Below are 17,399 nucleotides of genomic sequence, written 5' to 3'. Positions count from 1 at the left end.
CCAAGAAGAAAGTCAATGGGCAAGCGTGGTTCCTGGCCAAACATCAAGAGGTACGGAGACTCCCCTGTGGTCTGATGGATTGTAGTGTTGTATGAGAAGAGGACTTGCGGTAGGTAGGCTGGCCAATCATGTTTCTTGTTGGAGGGAAGGGTCTGAAGCAGACTGTGCAGTGTCCGATTGAATCTTTCGCACTGTCCATTTCCCTGTGGGTGGTAAGGGGTGGTGTGCGTTTTCTGAACTCCATAAAGAGTACAAAGTTGCTGGATCAGAACACTTTCAAAGTTCCGTCCTTGGTCGGAGTGGATTCGTGCTGGGACCCCAAACCGGTAGAACCATTCCTTCACCAGGACGCCTGCAACAGTGGAAGCCCGTTGATCTCGAGTGGGCACCGCCTGTGTAAACTTTGAAAAAACATCAGTCATAATTAATACATTTTCCAAACCACCTCTGGAACGCTCTAGTAATGTAAAGTCAATAGCCAAAATATGATTTGGCCTGGAGCTCATCAGATGACCCATAGCAGTTTTCACTGCAGGCTGCACAGGTTTGGCTAGTACACAACGCTCACACCTCTGACACCACTTCTTCACATCTGCATACAACCCTGGCCAATAGCAACGTTGTCGGACCAACTCGGTTGTCCTTTCAACACCTTGATGCCCATGGCCCTGGTGAAGCTGCTGAAGGACCTCTTCCTGTAATACCCTCGGGAGAAGAAGTTGAGTCACTTCCTCCCCTCCATCCGATCGGAACATCCTTCTGTAAAGGAGGCCATCCTGTTCTAGGATCCGCCCCCACTGACGGACCAATTCGAGTGTGGGCTGTGAAAGGGCAGCCCGCTCTAGGCGGGTGGGGGTTCTTTTCTGTTGCCAGAATGACAGGAAGGGGCCTATTACCGTATCTTGCTTTTGTAGCGTGGCAAGCTGGTTCGTGGAGTAGGTAGGCAGAGCAGAAATAAGGGACTGAGTTGCCTCAAAGGGCAAGATGGCTGTTGGTTGTTGAAGACCTTCAGGAAGTGAAGTTCCTGGTTGTTGTAGACCTTCAGGAAGTGAAGTTCCCGGCAGTGTGGATTCAAGTACAGGGTGTCTGATGCTAGGTGGTCTAGAAAGGGCATCCGCATTAGTATTGGAGCGGCCAGATCGATACTTGATAGTAAAATCAAATGCTGCTAGTTGGGCGGCCCAACGTTGTTCTGTTGCGCCCAGCTTTGCGGTATTTAGGTGACTGAGGGGGTTATTATCAGTCCAAACAATACACTTCTGGCCGAGCAGGTACTCTCTGAATTTTTCACTCATTGCCCATTTCAGGGCCAAGAATTCCAATTTCATGGAGCTGTAATTTGGCATGTTCTTTTCAGCTCTGCTTAATGTCCGGCTAGCATAGGCCACTGGTCTCACCTGCCCTCCTTGATCTTGAGACAGAACGGCTCCCAATCCGCTCAAGCTGGCGTCGATTTCTAAAATGAAAGGCAAAGAGAAATCAGCATATGCTAACAGTGGAGCCGTAACAAGCCTAGATTTAAGATCCTGAAAGCTTTGTTCACACTGACTGGTCCATGCATCTCCGAGTAACTTCCCTGCTCCCTTCTTAGTCTGAGTCGTTGTCAGCTCGGCCACCACGCGATGAAGGGGGGTAGCCATCTGAGAGAACCCCTCTACAAATCTCCGATAATAGCTTGCAAAGCCTAAAAATGACCGTAGCTCTGACACAGTCGAGGGACGAACCCACTTTGCAACCGCATTTATTTTGTCGGGGTCTGTAGCTACCCCATCCTTGGAGATAACATGGCCCAAGTACTTTACCTCAGTTCTAAAAAAACAGCACTTTTCAAGTTTCACCTTCAGGCCCTCAAAATGCAACCGGGTCAGTACAGAATCCAACCGCTGTAGGTGGTCTTCTACTGTGGACGAGAAAACAATTACATCATCCAAGTACAACAGCAAGGTTTGAAAGTGTTGAGCACCAAAAATTCGTTCCATTAGTCGCTGGAAAGTACTGGGGGCGTTGCATAGCCCAAAAGGCATCCGATTGAACTCAAATAGGCCAAAGGGAGTACAAAAGGCGGTCTTTGCTTTATCCTTCTCGGCCACCGGCACCTGATTGTAGCCACTTGCTAAGTCGAGTGTTGAAAACCAGTGAGCCCCCGATAGCGCATCCAACGACTCTTCTATCCGGGGTAGTGGGAAGGCATCACGCCGTGTTTTTACATTAAGCTGGCGGTAATCGACGCACATCCTAAGACTGCCATCTTTTTTGCGTACGAGGACAATGGGGGATGCGTAAGGGCTACAGCTCTCCCGAATCACCTGAGCCTCCAAAAGTTGATTAATGTGGGCTTTTACGGCTTCATAATCTGATGGGGGAATACGGCGAAACCGTTGTCTTACTGGGGTCTCATCAACTAAAGGGATCTCGTGTGCTAAGAGGTCAGTGCACCCCAAGTCTCCTTCATGAGTTGAAAAAACACCTTGGTGTTTTTGTAAAAGGCTTTTAATGCTAGCTTGTTCTGACTCTGAAAGGACACCCAGATCCAAAGACCCAAGCGGATCTCCCAGTTTGCTGGCCTGAACGGACTGAACATCAACAGTGGTGGCTTCTTCCTGTCTCCCCAAAACCCCTCGGACCTCAGTGACCCCAGATGGCAAGGTTATAAGTTGAGCAGGTGTCAGGGTGCCCAGAGCACAATGCGGGTACAATTTAACATCTACTTGCCCCACATTTACCATGGGAACATAGACAGTTCCCCGAAGTATTTTAACCATAGATGGAGAGGCTAATAAGCCTGCAGGCAAGGAGTCATGATTTGCAAATGGTTCAAACATTACTGTGCCAAATGGAGAGAGGAGTTCATGGGAACAGGTAGCAGCCACCAGCTTAATAGTTCCCCCTGGTATATAGACAGGATACCTGCCCCTCACCTTAGCAATACCAGGTCGGTGTCTCTGGTCCCCTGGTTGCGCTTGATGGCACGATTGTAGGGCATGCTGGAGAGCCCTCGGGGCCTGCTGCACAGAGGGCTGCTCAAAAAGGGCTGGGCCGTGCTGTCGGAACAAATTATCGTAACATGCACGTATGATATTCATGCCTAACACCCCAGGGACCTCTGCCATAGCTGCCGACCCCGACCCCTTCACAACCAAAATACCCCTCTTGGGGATAGAGGTACCTAGAACATCAACATCAAGTTCCACATAACCCAAATATGGAATATCCAACCCGTTCGCTGCACGAAGCTGTAACCATTGGCAATCTCTGGGAGAATCGAAAAAATTTGCATTGAAAAAGGTCTCTGTGACCGTGGACACCATTGACCCTGTATCTAATAAACATTTGACATTTACCCCTCCCATGTTTACAATGATGTTTGGACAAGAGCCCACAATTTGTGAAAATTCTTGTCTAGGTACCTCAGCCCCATTACCCGAGCCAATACTGCCCCCTTCTGAGTCGTGGCTCATCAACACAGAGGGAGCTAGTTTTCCGGACGCTGCCTTTGGGCACCTTCCCCCAACCGATCACTGAAATGAGAACCAGTACTCTGAGATACCCGTGCATTGTCACAGTTACGTGCGTAGTGCCCAGGTTGTTGGCATCTCCTACATATAACAGGACCAGGACGAATGGATTGAGGTCGTCTAGACGGGTTTTGCAAAAGTAGCACACTATCTGTAAGTTTGTCAAGCTGTTCTTGTTGCCTCTTTAACATTGCTTTTAGCTCAGTAAGTTCTGAAGTTTGTTTAGGTGAGACCCCTGCTTCTCTAGGGACATTCGATATCTGGGTAGCACAAATAGATGGAACAGAGAAACTTCTTACCCTACCTTCAGCAGGCCTACCTTCTCTCTCCCACCTGATAGCTTCGGCCCTGACGTCTAGGAGGGTGGCATCTGGTTGAGTCCGGCCCCACTGTTTCAACGCTCTGCGGAGATCAGGGTCATAAACATGTTCCACAAACTGATCTCTTAATAAAATTGCGGAGTTAGGGACATTATCAGGAGCGGCCTTCAGCACTCTTTCCATCAATTCAAATAGCGCATGTGAGTATTCTTGGAGAGACTCGCCCTCCAACTGTCTCCTAGAGAAGAAATCTTTTTGGAGAGCAACATAAGACTCAGCACAGCCATACAGCTCCTGTAAAATAGACAGCACTTTAGTTGGGTTTTCCCTATCCTCCTTAGGCCTATACCTTATTTCATCCTTCGCTTCCCCTGCAAGATGGTCAAAAATGAAATAAGCCTGATCTATAGAAGCCAAATGTCGAACCCTCATGCTGGCTTGGACTTCCTCAATCCATTCCAAAATGCCCATACCACCCTTACCCCTAAACACAGGACATTTCCGTTCCCTGGGTACATATAACATACGTTCAGGTGCCATTGGATTTCCAGGGGGGTGTGGGGTTGGTTCCCTTGTTCGGTCTCGTTGAAACTGTTCATTTTCAGCTCGCAATCTTGTCACCAGGTCTTGTAACTCCTGCAGTTCAGTCATATCTACAAGACCTGTTTAAAAGTCCTTCAGCCAATGACACAGCTTGCAAGGTCCTGGCAGGGTGGGTGGCTCCGTCAGTGATGTTCTGTAAAGCCAACTGCTGTTTTGCCTTAGAAATACACAATACACCGTTACAATAAACACAAAAAAACAAAATAAACAAAAACAAACCACCAACTGTGAGAGTCCAGACTCAAGAATCAAATCTCTGCTTTACAAATGCCTGCCGACTATCGCCAGATTGTGACCGGGGCCAACACTAGCCCCAAATTACAATGACCCGACTACGCCACCCAGAGGGACAAAAAGGGGGGGAAACCCCACCTTACAGTTCTAGAACAGTTTCCCAAGTTCGTTTACAACAGAAGAGAGCAGAGACCCAATTCTCAAGTTCAGTACTTTTATTAATCTGTAGTGGAATAATAAGCTGGGGAAGAAAGCCAATTAGTAAAAATATATTTTATTACTTATCCAATAAGTAGTTAATGATGAGCACTACTGATATCGTATCAATCACATCCAATAAATACAGTCTAGAAAACTGGATATAATCTAAATGTACTCTAATTACTACCAGTATGGAGAGAGCATCAGGTGAGCCACTGGAAAGTGAAGGAGAACCTCAAAACACCACTCACCTGTGCAAAAAGAGAATATTCACACACACACACAAACACACTGTTATTCACACTCACAGCAAGCAAATAGTGCAGGCACGCAATTATGGGTGAATACCAGAAAACCTCGCTAAGCATGCAGTGGTTGAACGAGGAGAGGAGGAAAGAGGGTAGACACCATCCGTGGGCCTGATCTGTACTTTCTCCAGCAAACAGGGCTAGGCTATGATGGGGAAACTGGATGGTTAATTGGGGTTTGTTTAGAGGGATTGAACGAACACAGTTGGTTTAACAAACAAGACAGAAAACAGTACTTTGATCCAAAACAAGCCAAAAACACGGACATACATGCAGACGCGACGGCTCAAGCCAAGCAGACACTGACCCGTAGCCTAAACCAGCGACAGCGTGTTAAGCAGGCATGCAGACAAGTTACATAAATCACAGAAACAAAATACATATGGCAAAACAGCAGTGGCATTAACGGGAGTTCTTCCTTGCACCAAGTCTAAGAAAGCTCGTCTTTCAATCGGTCATCTCCGCATCAAGCCGTCCTGATCAAGGCAACCAAGGTTTACAACAGGAGGAAGTGGCGAGATATTTGCCTGAGGTTCAGTGCTGGCAATAGAAACCTGCCAACAACCAGGGATCTAGAGGGGTGATACACTCCAACCAGTCAGACCGCAAGGGAAGCCGACAATGGCTGCTATTTAAAGCCGATCTCCAATACGGAAATGGATTACGTGGTTTACGCAGCACTACGTGATCTAGTTGGGGGCGTAGCCCCCGGCTACATTTATATCCATTCATCTTCTTCAAACCATTCACTCATCCACCCATTCTAAACAGTCTGCCTATCAACAACATCAATTAGACGCTCTACATTGAACTTTGAAACAATCTACTCTGTCTCAGGCTGGCTCTCTTAAGACTAGCCAGTTAAATTGATTACACCTGTATCTGTATCCACTACTCTCAGTAGAGAGCTGTGTCTCTCCATTCTACAAGAATATAAGGCACATTCCATCCAACATTCTATCCATTCATCTTCTTCAGACCATTCACTCATCCACCCATTAAACTGTCTATCAACATCTATTAAACAATCTGTCTATCAACATCCATTAAACTCTCTGTCTATCAACATTAATTAGACTATCTACATTCAACTTTTAAATTATTTACTCTGTCTCAGGCTTTAAGAGTACTCTGGCTCTCTTAAGACTAGCCAGTTAAATTGATTACACCTGTGTCAACTACTCTCAGAGAGCTGTATCAGTGTCTCTCTTAACAAGAATATAAGGCACATTCCATCCAACCTTCTATCCATTCATCTTCTTCAGACCATTCACTCATCCACCCATTAAACTGTCAATCAATATAAAACAATCTGCCTATCAACATCCATTAAACATTCTATCTATCAACATTAATTAGACTATCTACATACAACTTTTAAAGTATTTACTGTGGGTCCCTCTCAAGCAGCGTTTATATGTCCTCCCTCGCTCCTCGATCCTCAATGATCTACATAAAGAAAGATAGAAGAAGGGCTAGACTATCCCATTGTTGCCACTCCATCATTCTTTATGTAGATCAGTGAGGAGCGAGAGAGGACGCGTAAACGCTATGAGAGGCACCTTCTGTCTCAGGCTTTAAGCATACAATCTCATTAAGACTACAGATCCTGTTTCACTACTTCCTCTGTCCACAACTGTTTCAAAATAAAGGTCCTCACTGCAATAATACACTATTAAATCATTTAACCATTGAAACTACTCAACTATTGAACTGTTCAACCATTCCAACTGTCAGTTATCATCCACTATGCCTCCAGTCAACTACATGAAACCTCCATGTACCTAGCAACCAACATAGCAACCATTAAAATTAAGTGTTTATGACCGTTTCCATAGCAACCAACATGATTATACTGCAGCAAATTCTTGTTTCCTGATAGTGGCCACCATGGATACCCTAGCAACAAATGTTTCAAAATAAAAGTCCTCACTAGCAAGTTAGCTAGTTAGCATAGTTAGCATTGTTAGCATAGTTAGCATTTTTAACATAACTGCTAGATATCATCGGTTAAGTTAGCTAATCAACCTGGCTAGCATTGTTAGTAAAGTTAGCATTGCTAGCATAATAAGCATTTTTAGCGTAACTGCTAGAAATCATTAGCTAAGTTAGCTAATCAACATTTTAACATGAATAGAAATCATTAGTTAAGTTAGAACTGGAATGTTTCATCTTTAAACTGTCTACCTTCACACCATCAACTCTCTGTAAACTATGCAACCACCATGTTTACCCTAGCTACACCTTAGTAACCATATCTACATTATCCATCTATTTTTGCATTTTCATGCACTGGTAATTCCTTGGAATTGCATTTCTAGTTATTATTCTTCTTCTTCTAACGCACTTAATGGAGCTTCAACCGTTTAACGTAGAAACTTCATTCAAACTGCGCTGCGTAGGTCTTACTTAGGCCATCCGGGCTTTCTATTTTTCAACTTTGTAACTTTTATACTTTTTTAACTATTAATTAATTAAAATGACAATTTCCCCATAGACTTAACATTGTGATTATGACATCATAATAGGGCAATTAGAATCTTCTGCCAGGTGGCCAGGCCAGCTGCGGCAGCTCTCTCTCTCTCTCAGGCTTTAAGCATACATTCTCTGTGAAGACTACACATGCCTGTTAAACTGTTTCCTCTGTCCACAACTGTTTCAAAATAAAAGTCCTCACTGCAATAATACACTATTAAATCATTTAACCATTGAAACTACTAATCTATTTAACTGTTCAACCATTCCCACTGTCAGTTATCATCAGCCATGCCTCCGGTCAACTACATGAAACCTCCATGTACCTAGCAACCAACATAGCAACCATTAAAATTAAGCGTTTATGACCGTTTCCATAGCAACCAACATCATTTTACTGCAGTAACTTCTTGTTTCCTGATAGTGGCCACCATGGATACCCTAGCAAAAAATGTTTCAAAATAAAAGTCCTCAATAGCAAGTTAGCTAGTTAGCATGGTTAGCATAGTTAGCATTGTTAGCATTGTTAGCATAGTTAGCATTTTTAGCATAACTGCTAGAAATGATTAGCTAAGTTAGCTAATCAACCTGGTTAGCATTTTTAGCATAGTTAGCATTGTTAGCATTTTTAGCATTACTGTTAGAAATCATCGGTTAAGTTAGCTAATCAACCTCGTTAGCATAGTTAGCATGGTTAGCATTGTTAGCATAGTTAGCTAATCTGGTAATCAGGTTAGCTAATTCAATTTTAAACTGTCTATTTTAGCACTATCAACTTTCAAAAACTATGAAACCACCATGTCTACCCTAGCAACACCTTAGTAACCATATCTACATGATTTATCTGTACATTTTTGCATTTTCATGCACTCGTAATTTCCTTGGAATTACATTCTCTAGTTATTATTACAGTGCATGAAAATGCACTGTACTGTTATTCCAAAACTTCTTATTATTACAGTGCATGAAAATGCACTGTACTGTTATTCCAAAACTTCTTATTATTCTTCTTCTTCTAACGCACTTAATGGAGCTTCAACCGTTTAACGTAGAAACTTCATTCAAACTGCGCTGCGTAGGTCTTACTTAGGCCATCCGGGCTTTGTATTTTTCAACTTTGTAACTTTTATACTTTTTGAACTATTAATTAATTAAAATGACAATTTCCCCATAGACTTAACATTGTGATTATGACATCATAATAGGGCAATTAGAATCTTCTGCCAGGTGGCCAGGCCAGCTGCAGCAGCTCTCTCTCTCTCTCAGGCTTTAAGCATACATTCTCTATGAAGACTACATATACCTGTTAAACTGTTTCCTCTGTCCACAACTGTTTCCTCACTGCAATAATACACTGCAATAATACACTATTAAATCATTTAACCATTGAAACTACTAATCTATTTAACTGTTCAACCATTCCCACTGTCAGTTATCATCAGCCATGCCTCCGGTCAACTACATGAAAACTCCATGTACCTAGCAACCAACATAGCAACCATTAAAATTAAGCGTTTATGACCGTTTCCATAGCAACCAACATCATTATACTGCAGTAACTTCTTGTTTCCTGATAGTGGCCACCATGGATACCCTAGCAACAAATGTTTCAAAATAAAAGTCCTCACTAGCAAGTTAGCTAGTTAGCATGGTTAGCATAGTTAGCATTGTTAGCATAGTTAGCATAGTTAGCATTTTTAGCATAACTGCTAGAAATGATTAGCTAAGTTAGCTAATCAACCTGGTTAGCATTTTTAGCATAGTTAGCATTGTTAGCATAGTTAACATTTTTTAGCATAACTGCAAAAAATCATCACCTAAGTTAGCTAATCAACCTGGTTAGCATTGTTAGCAAATGTAGCATTGTTAGCATTTTTAGCATTACTGCTAGAAATCATCGGTTAAGTTAGCTAATCAACCTGGTTAGCATTGTTAGTAAAGTTAGCATTGCTAGCATAATTAGCATTTTTAACATAACTGCTAGAAATCATTAGCTAAGTTAGCTAATCAACATTTTAACATGAATATAAATCATTAGTTAAGTTAGAACTGGAATGTTTCATCTTTAAACTGTCTACCTTCACACTATCAACACTCTGTAAACTATGCAACCACCATGTTTACCCTAGCTACACCTTAGTAACCATATCTACATTATCTATCTATTTTTGCATTTTCATGCACTGGTAATTCCTTGGAATTGCATTTCTAGTTATTATTCTTCTTCTTCTAACGCACTTAATGGAGCTTCAACCGTTTAACGTAGAAACTTCATTCAAACTGCGCTGCGTAGGTCTTACTTAGGCCATCCGGGCTTTGTATTTTTCAACTTTGTAACTTTTATACTTTTTTAACTATTAATTAATTAAAATGTCAATTTCCCCATAGACTTAACATTGTGATTATGACATCATAATAGGGCAATTAGAATCTTCTGCCAGGTGGCCAGGCCAGCTGCAGCAGCTCTCTCTCTCTCTCAGGCTTTAAGCATACATTCTCTGTGAAGACTACACATGCCTGTTAAACTGTTTCCTCTGTCCACAACTGTTTCAAAATTAAAGTCCTCACTGCAATAATACACTATTAAATCATTTAACCATTGAAACTACTAATCTATTTAACTGTTCAACCATTCCCACTGTCAGTTATCATCAGCCATGCCTCCGGTCAACTACATGAAACCTCCATGTACCTAGCAACCAACATAGCAACCATTAAAATTAAGCGTTTATGACCGTTTCCATAGCAACCAACATCATTATACTGCAGTAACTTCTTGTTTCCTGATAGTGGCCACCCTGGATACCCTAGCAACAAATGTTTCAAAATAAAAGTCCTCACTAGCAAGTTAGCTAGTTAGCATGGTTAGCATAGTTAGCATTGTTAGCATAGTTAGCATTTTAACATAACTGCTAGAAATTATCAGCTAAGTTAGCTAATCAACCTGGTTAGCATTTTAGCATAGTTAGCATTTTTAGCATAACTGCAAAAAATCATCACCTAAGTTAGCTAATCAGCCTGGTTAGCATTGTTAGCAAATGTAGCATTGTTAGCATAGTTAGCATTTTTAGCATTACTGCTAGAAATCATCGGTTAAGTTAGCTAATCAACCTGGTTAGCATTGTTAGTAAAGTTAGCATTGCTAGCATTATTAGCATTTTTAACATAACTGCTAGAAATCATTAGCTAAGTTAGCTAATCAACATTTTAACATGAATATAAATCATTAGTTAAGTTAAAACTGGAATGTTTCATCTTTAAACTGTCTACCTTCACACTATCAACACTCTGTAAACTATGCAACCACCATGTTTACCCTAGCTACACCTTAGTAACCATATCTACATTATCTATCTATTTTTTGCATTTTCATGCACTGGTAATTCCTTGGAATTGCATTTCTAGTTAAACTTCTTCTTCTAACGCTCGCAATTCAGCTTCAACCGTTTAACGTAGAAACTTCATTCAAACTTTGTTGCGTAGGTCTTGCTTATGCCATATGTGCTTTATATTTTTCAACTTTGTAACTTTTATACTTTTTAAACTATTAGTTAAAAACTATCACCATTTCCCCCATAGACTTAACATTGCTCATTATGACATCACGGCAGCAATTAGAATGTTACCCCAGCTGGTCAGCCACCTGGGCACCAACTGTCAGTTTCTCTCAGGCTCCTCTCTGAAGACTACATATTCTGTTCCCCTGTATCCTCTGCGCACAACAGTATCAAAATAAGTCCTCCTAATTCCATCCAACTTTATATCCATTCATCTTCTTCAAACCATTCACTCATCCACCCATTCTAAACAGTCTGCCTATCAACATCAATTAGACGCTCTACATTGAACTTTTAAACAATCTACTCTGTCTCAGGCTGGCTCTCTTAAGACTAGCCAGTTAAATTGATTACACCTGTATCTGTATCCACTACTCTCAGTAGAGAGCTGTGTCTCTCCATTCTACAAGAATATAAGGCACATTCCATCCAACATTCTATCCATTCATCTTCTTCAGACCATTCACTCATCCACCCATTAAACTGTCTATCAACATCTATTAAACAATCTGTCTAACATCCATTAAACTCTCTGTCTATCAACATTAATTAGACTATCTACATTCAACTTTTAAATTATTTACTCTGTCTCAGGCTTTAAGATACTCTGGCTCTCTTAAGACTAGCCAGTTAAATTGATTACACCTGTGTCAACTACTCTCAGAGAGCTGTATCAGTGTCTCTCTTAACAAGAATATAAGGCACATTCCATCCAACCTTCTATCCATTCATCTTCTTCAGACCATTCACTCATCCACCCATTAAACTGTCAATCAATATCTATTAAACAATCTGCCTATCAACATCCATTAAACATTCTATCTATCAACATTAATTAGACTATCTACATACAACTTTTAAAGTATTTACTGTGGGTCCCTCTCAAGCAGCGTTTATATGTCCTCCCTCGATCCTCGATCCTCAATGATCTACATAAAGAAAGATAGAAGAAGGGCTAGACTATCCCATTGTTGCCGCTCCATCATTCTTTATGTAGATCAGTGAGGAGCGAGAGAGGACGCGTAAACGCTATGAGAAGCACCTTCTGTCTCAGGCTTTAAGCATACAATCTCATTAAGACTACAGATCCTGTTTCACTACTTCCTCTGTCCACAACTGTTTCAAAATAAAGGTCCTCACTGCAATAATACACTATTAAATCATTTAACCATTGAAACTACTCAACTATTGAACTGTTCAACCATTCCAACTGTCAGTTATCATCCACTATGCCTCCAGTCAACTACATGAAACCTCCATGTACCTAGCAACCAACATAGCAACCATTAAAAAGTGTTTATGACCGTTTCCATAGCAACCAACATGATTATACTGCAGTAACTTCTTGTTTCCTGATAGTGGCCACCATGGATACCCTAGCAACAAATGTTTCAAAATAAAAGTCCTCACTAGCAAGTTAGCTAGTTACCATGGTTAGCATAGTTAGCATTGTTAGCATAGTTAGCATTTTTAGCATAACTGCAAAAAATCATCAACTAAGTTAGCTAATTAACCTGGTTAGCATTGTTAGCAAATTTAGCATTGTTAGCATAGTTAGCATTTTTAGCATTACTGCTAGAAATCATCGGTTAAGTTAGCTAATCAACCTGGTTAGCATTGTTAGCATTGCTAGCATAGTAAGCATTTTTAGCGTAACTGCTAGAAATCATTAGCTAAGTTAGCTAATCAACATTTTAACATGAATAGAAATCATTAGTTAAGTTAGAACTGGAACGTTTCATCTTTAAACTGTCTACCTTCACACTATCAACTCTCTGTAAACTATGCAACCACCATGTTTACCCTAGCTACACCTTAGTAACCATATCTACATTATCTATCTATTTTTGCATTTTCATGCACTGGTAATTCCTTGGAATTGCATTTCTAGTTATTATTATTACAGTGCATGAAAATGCACTGTACTGTTCTTCCTAGGCTTTTTATTATTCCACTTCTTCTTCTAACGCACGCAAATGAGCTTGAACCATTTAACGTAGAAACTTCATTCAAACTTTGTTACGTAGGTCTTACTTAGGACAGGTGTGCTATGACTTTTCAACTTTGTCACTTTTATACTTTTTGAACTATTAGATAAAAACTATTAACAATTTCCCCATAGACTTAACATTGCTCATTATGACATCACGGCAGCAATTAGAATGTTACCCCAGCTGGTCAGCCACCTGGGCACCAACTGTCAGTTTCTCTCAGGCTCCTCTCTGAAGACTACATATTCTGTTCCCCTGTATCCTCTGCGCACAACAGTATCAAAATAAGTCCTCCTAATTCCATCCAACTTTATATCCATTCATCTTCTTCAAACCATTCACTCATCCACCCATTCTAAACAGTCTGCCTATCAACAACATCAATTAGACGCTCTACATTGAACTTTTAAACAATCTACTCTGTCTCAGGCTGGCTCTCTTAAGACTAGCCAGTTAAATTGATTACACCTGTATCTGTATCCACTACTCTCAGTAGAGAGCTGTGTCTCTCCATTCTACAAGAATATAAGGCACATTCCATCCAACATTCTATCCATTCATCTTCTTCAGACCATTCACTCATCCACCCATTAAACTGTCTATCAACATCTATTAAACCATCTGTCTATCAACATCCATTAAACTCTCTGTCTATCAACATTAATTAGACTATCTACATTCAACTTTTAAATTATTTACTCTGTCTCAGGCTTTAAGAGTACTCTGGCTCTCTTAAGACTAGCCAGTTAAATTGATTACACCTGTATCAACTACTCTCAGAGAGCTGTATCAGTGTCTCTCTTAACAAGAATATAAGGCACATTCCATCCAACCTTCTATCCATTCATCTTCTTCAGACCATTCACTCATCCACCCATTAAACTGTCAATCAATATCTATTAAACAATCTGCCTATCAACATCCATTAAACATTCTATCTATCAACATTAATTAGACTATCTACATACAACTTTTAAAGTATTTACTGTGGGTCCCTCTCAAGCAGCGTTTATATGTCCTCCCTCGCTCCTTGATCCTCAATGATCTACATAAAGAAAGATAGAAGAAGGGCTAGACTATCCCATTGTTGCCGCTCCATCATTCTTTATGTAGATCAGTGAGGAGCGAGAGAGGACGCGTAAACGCTATGAGAGGCACCTTCTGTCTCAGGCTTTAAGCATACAATCTCATTAAGACTACAGATCCTGTTTCACTACTTCCTCTGTCCACAACTGTTTCAAAATAAAGGTCCTCACTGCAATAATACCACTGAAACTACTCAACTATTGAACTGTTCAACCATTCCAACTGTCAGTTATCATCCACTATGCCTCCAGTCAACTACATGAAACCTCCATGTACCTAGCAACCAACATAGCAACCATTAAAATTAAGTGTTTATGACCGTTTCCATAGCAACCAACATGATTATACTGCAGTAACTTATTGTTTCCTGATAGTGGCCACCATGGATACCCTAGCAACAAATGTTTCAAAATAAAAGTCCTCACTAGCAAGTTAGCTAGTTAGCATGGTTAGCATAGTTAGCATTGTTAGCATAGTTAGCATTTTTAGCATAACTGCAAAAAATCATCAACTAAGTTAGCTAATCAACCTGGTTAGCATTGTTAGCAAATTTAGCATTGTTAGCATAGTTAGCATTTTTAACATTACTGCTAGAAATCATCGGTTAAGTTAGCTAATCAACCTGGTTAGCATTATTAGTAAAGTTAGCATTGCTAGCATAATAAGCATTTTTAGCATAACTGCTAGAAATCATTAGCTAAGTTAGCTAATCAACATTTTAACATGAATAGAAAGCATTAGTTAAGTTAGAACTGGAATGTTTCATCTTTAAACTGTCTACCTTCACACTATCAACTCTCTGTAAACTATGCAACCACCATGTTTACCCTAGCTACACCTTAGTAACCATATCTACATTATCTATCTATTTTTGCATTTTCATGCACTGGTAATTCCTTGGAATTGCATTTCTAGTTACAGTGCATGAAAATGCACTGTACTGTTCTTCCTAGGCTTCTTCTTCTTCAGCTTGAACCGTTTAACATAGAAACTTCATTCAAAATGCGTTACGTAGGTCTTACTTAGGACATGTGTGCTATGACTTTTCAACTTTGTAACTTTTATACTTTTTAAACTATTAATTAAAAAACGATTTCCCCATAGATTTAACATTGAGCTATTTCCCCATAGACTTAACATTACCCTTTATGACATCACGGCAGCAATTAGAATGTTACGCCAGGTGGCCAGTCCAGGTGCAGCAGCTCTCTCTCAGGCATACACTGACTCTCTTGAGACTACATTTTCTGTTCCCCTGTATCAACTGTATCAACATAAGTCTTCCTAATTCCATCCAACTTTCTATCCATTCATCTTCTTCAAACCATTCACTCATACACCCATTCTAAACAGTCTGCCTATCAACATCAATTAGACGATCTACATTCAACTTTTAAACAATCTACTCTGTCTCAGGCTTTAAGAGCACACCCTGGCTCTCTTAAGACTAGCCAGTTAAATTGATTACACCTGTATCTGTATCCACTACTCTCAGTAGAGCTGTGTCTCTCCATTCTACAAGAATATAAGGCACATTCCATCCAACTTTCTATCCATTCATCTTCTTCAGACCATTCACTCATCCACCCATTAAACTGTCTATCAACATCCATTAAACTCTCTGTCTATCAACATTAATTAGACTACATCACGGCAGCAATTAGAATGTTACGCCAGGTGGCCAGTCCAGGTGCAGCAGCTCTCTCTCTCTCTCAGGCACACTGGCTCTCTTGAGACTACATTTTCTGTTCCCCTGTATCAACTGTATCAACATAAGTCTTCCTAATTCCATCCAACTTTCTATCCATTCATCTTCTTCAAACCATTCACTCATCCACCCATTCTAAACAGTCTGCCTATCAACATCAATTAGACGATCTACATTCAACTTTTAAACAATCTACTCTGTCTCAGGCTTTAAGAGCACACCCTGGCTCTCTTAAGACTAGCCAGTTAAATTGATTACACCTGTATCTGTATCCACTACTCTCAGTAGAGCTGTGTCTCTCCATTCTACAAGAATATAAGGCACATTCCATCCAACTTTCTATCCATTCATCTTCTTCAGACCATTCACTCATCCACCCATTAAACTGTCTATCAACATCCATTAAACTCTCTGTCTATCAACATTAATTAGACTACATTCAACTTTTAAATTATTTACTCTGTCTCAGGCTTCAAGCATATACACTCTGGCTCTTAAATTAAATTGATTACACCTGTATCAACTGTCAGTTTCTCTGGCTATAAGCATACAATCTCTCTGAAGACTACATATCCTGTTAACTGTTTCCTCTGTCCACAACTGTTTCAAAATAAAAGTCCTCACTGCAATAATACACCATTAAATCATTTAACCATTGAAACTACTCAACTATTTAACTGTTCAACCATTCCAACTGTCAGTTATCATCAACTATGCCTCCAGTCAACTACATGAAACCTCCATGTACCTAGCAACCAACATAGCAACCATTAAAATTAAGCGTTTATGACCGTTTCCATAGCAACCAACATGATTACACTGCAGTAACTTCTTGTTTCCTGATAGTGGCCACAATGAATACCCTTGCAACAAATGTTTAAAAATAAAATCCGCACTAGCAAGTTAGCATGGTTAGCATAGTTAGCATTTTTATCATAACTGCTAGAAATGATTGGCTAAGTTAGCTAATCAACCTGGTTAGCATGTTTAGCATAGTTAGCATTTTTAGCATAACTGCAAAAAATCATCAACTAAGTTAGCTAATCAACCTGGTTAGCATTGTTAGCATATTTAACATTGTTAGCATAGTTAGCATTTTTAACATTATTGCTAGAAATCATCAGTTAAGTTAGCTAATCAACCTGGTAAGCAATGTTAGTTTAAGTTAACATTGTTACCATAGTTAGCATTGCTAGCATAGTTAGCATTTTTAGCATAACTGTTAGAAATCATTAGCTAAGTTAGCTAATCAACCTGGTTATCATTGTTACCATAGTTAACATTTTAACATGAATGGAAATCATTAGTTAAATTAGAACTGGAATGTTTCAGCTTTAAACTGTCTACCTTCACACTATCAACTCTCTGTAAACTATGCAACTACCATGTTTACCCTAGCTA

The sequence above is a fragment of the Sardina pilchardus genome, chromosome 20, assembly GCF_963854185.1.
Source record: "Sardina pilchardus chromosome 20, fSarPil1.1, whole genome shotgun sequence".
NCBI classification, from domain to species: Eukaryota; Metazoa; Chordata; class Actinopteri; order Clupeiformes; family Clupeidae; genus Sardina; species Sardina pilchardus.
The sequence above is the reverse complement of the archived record's forward strand: the minus strand, read 5'-3'. Positions refer to the sequence as shown.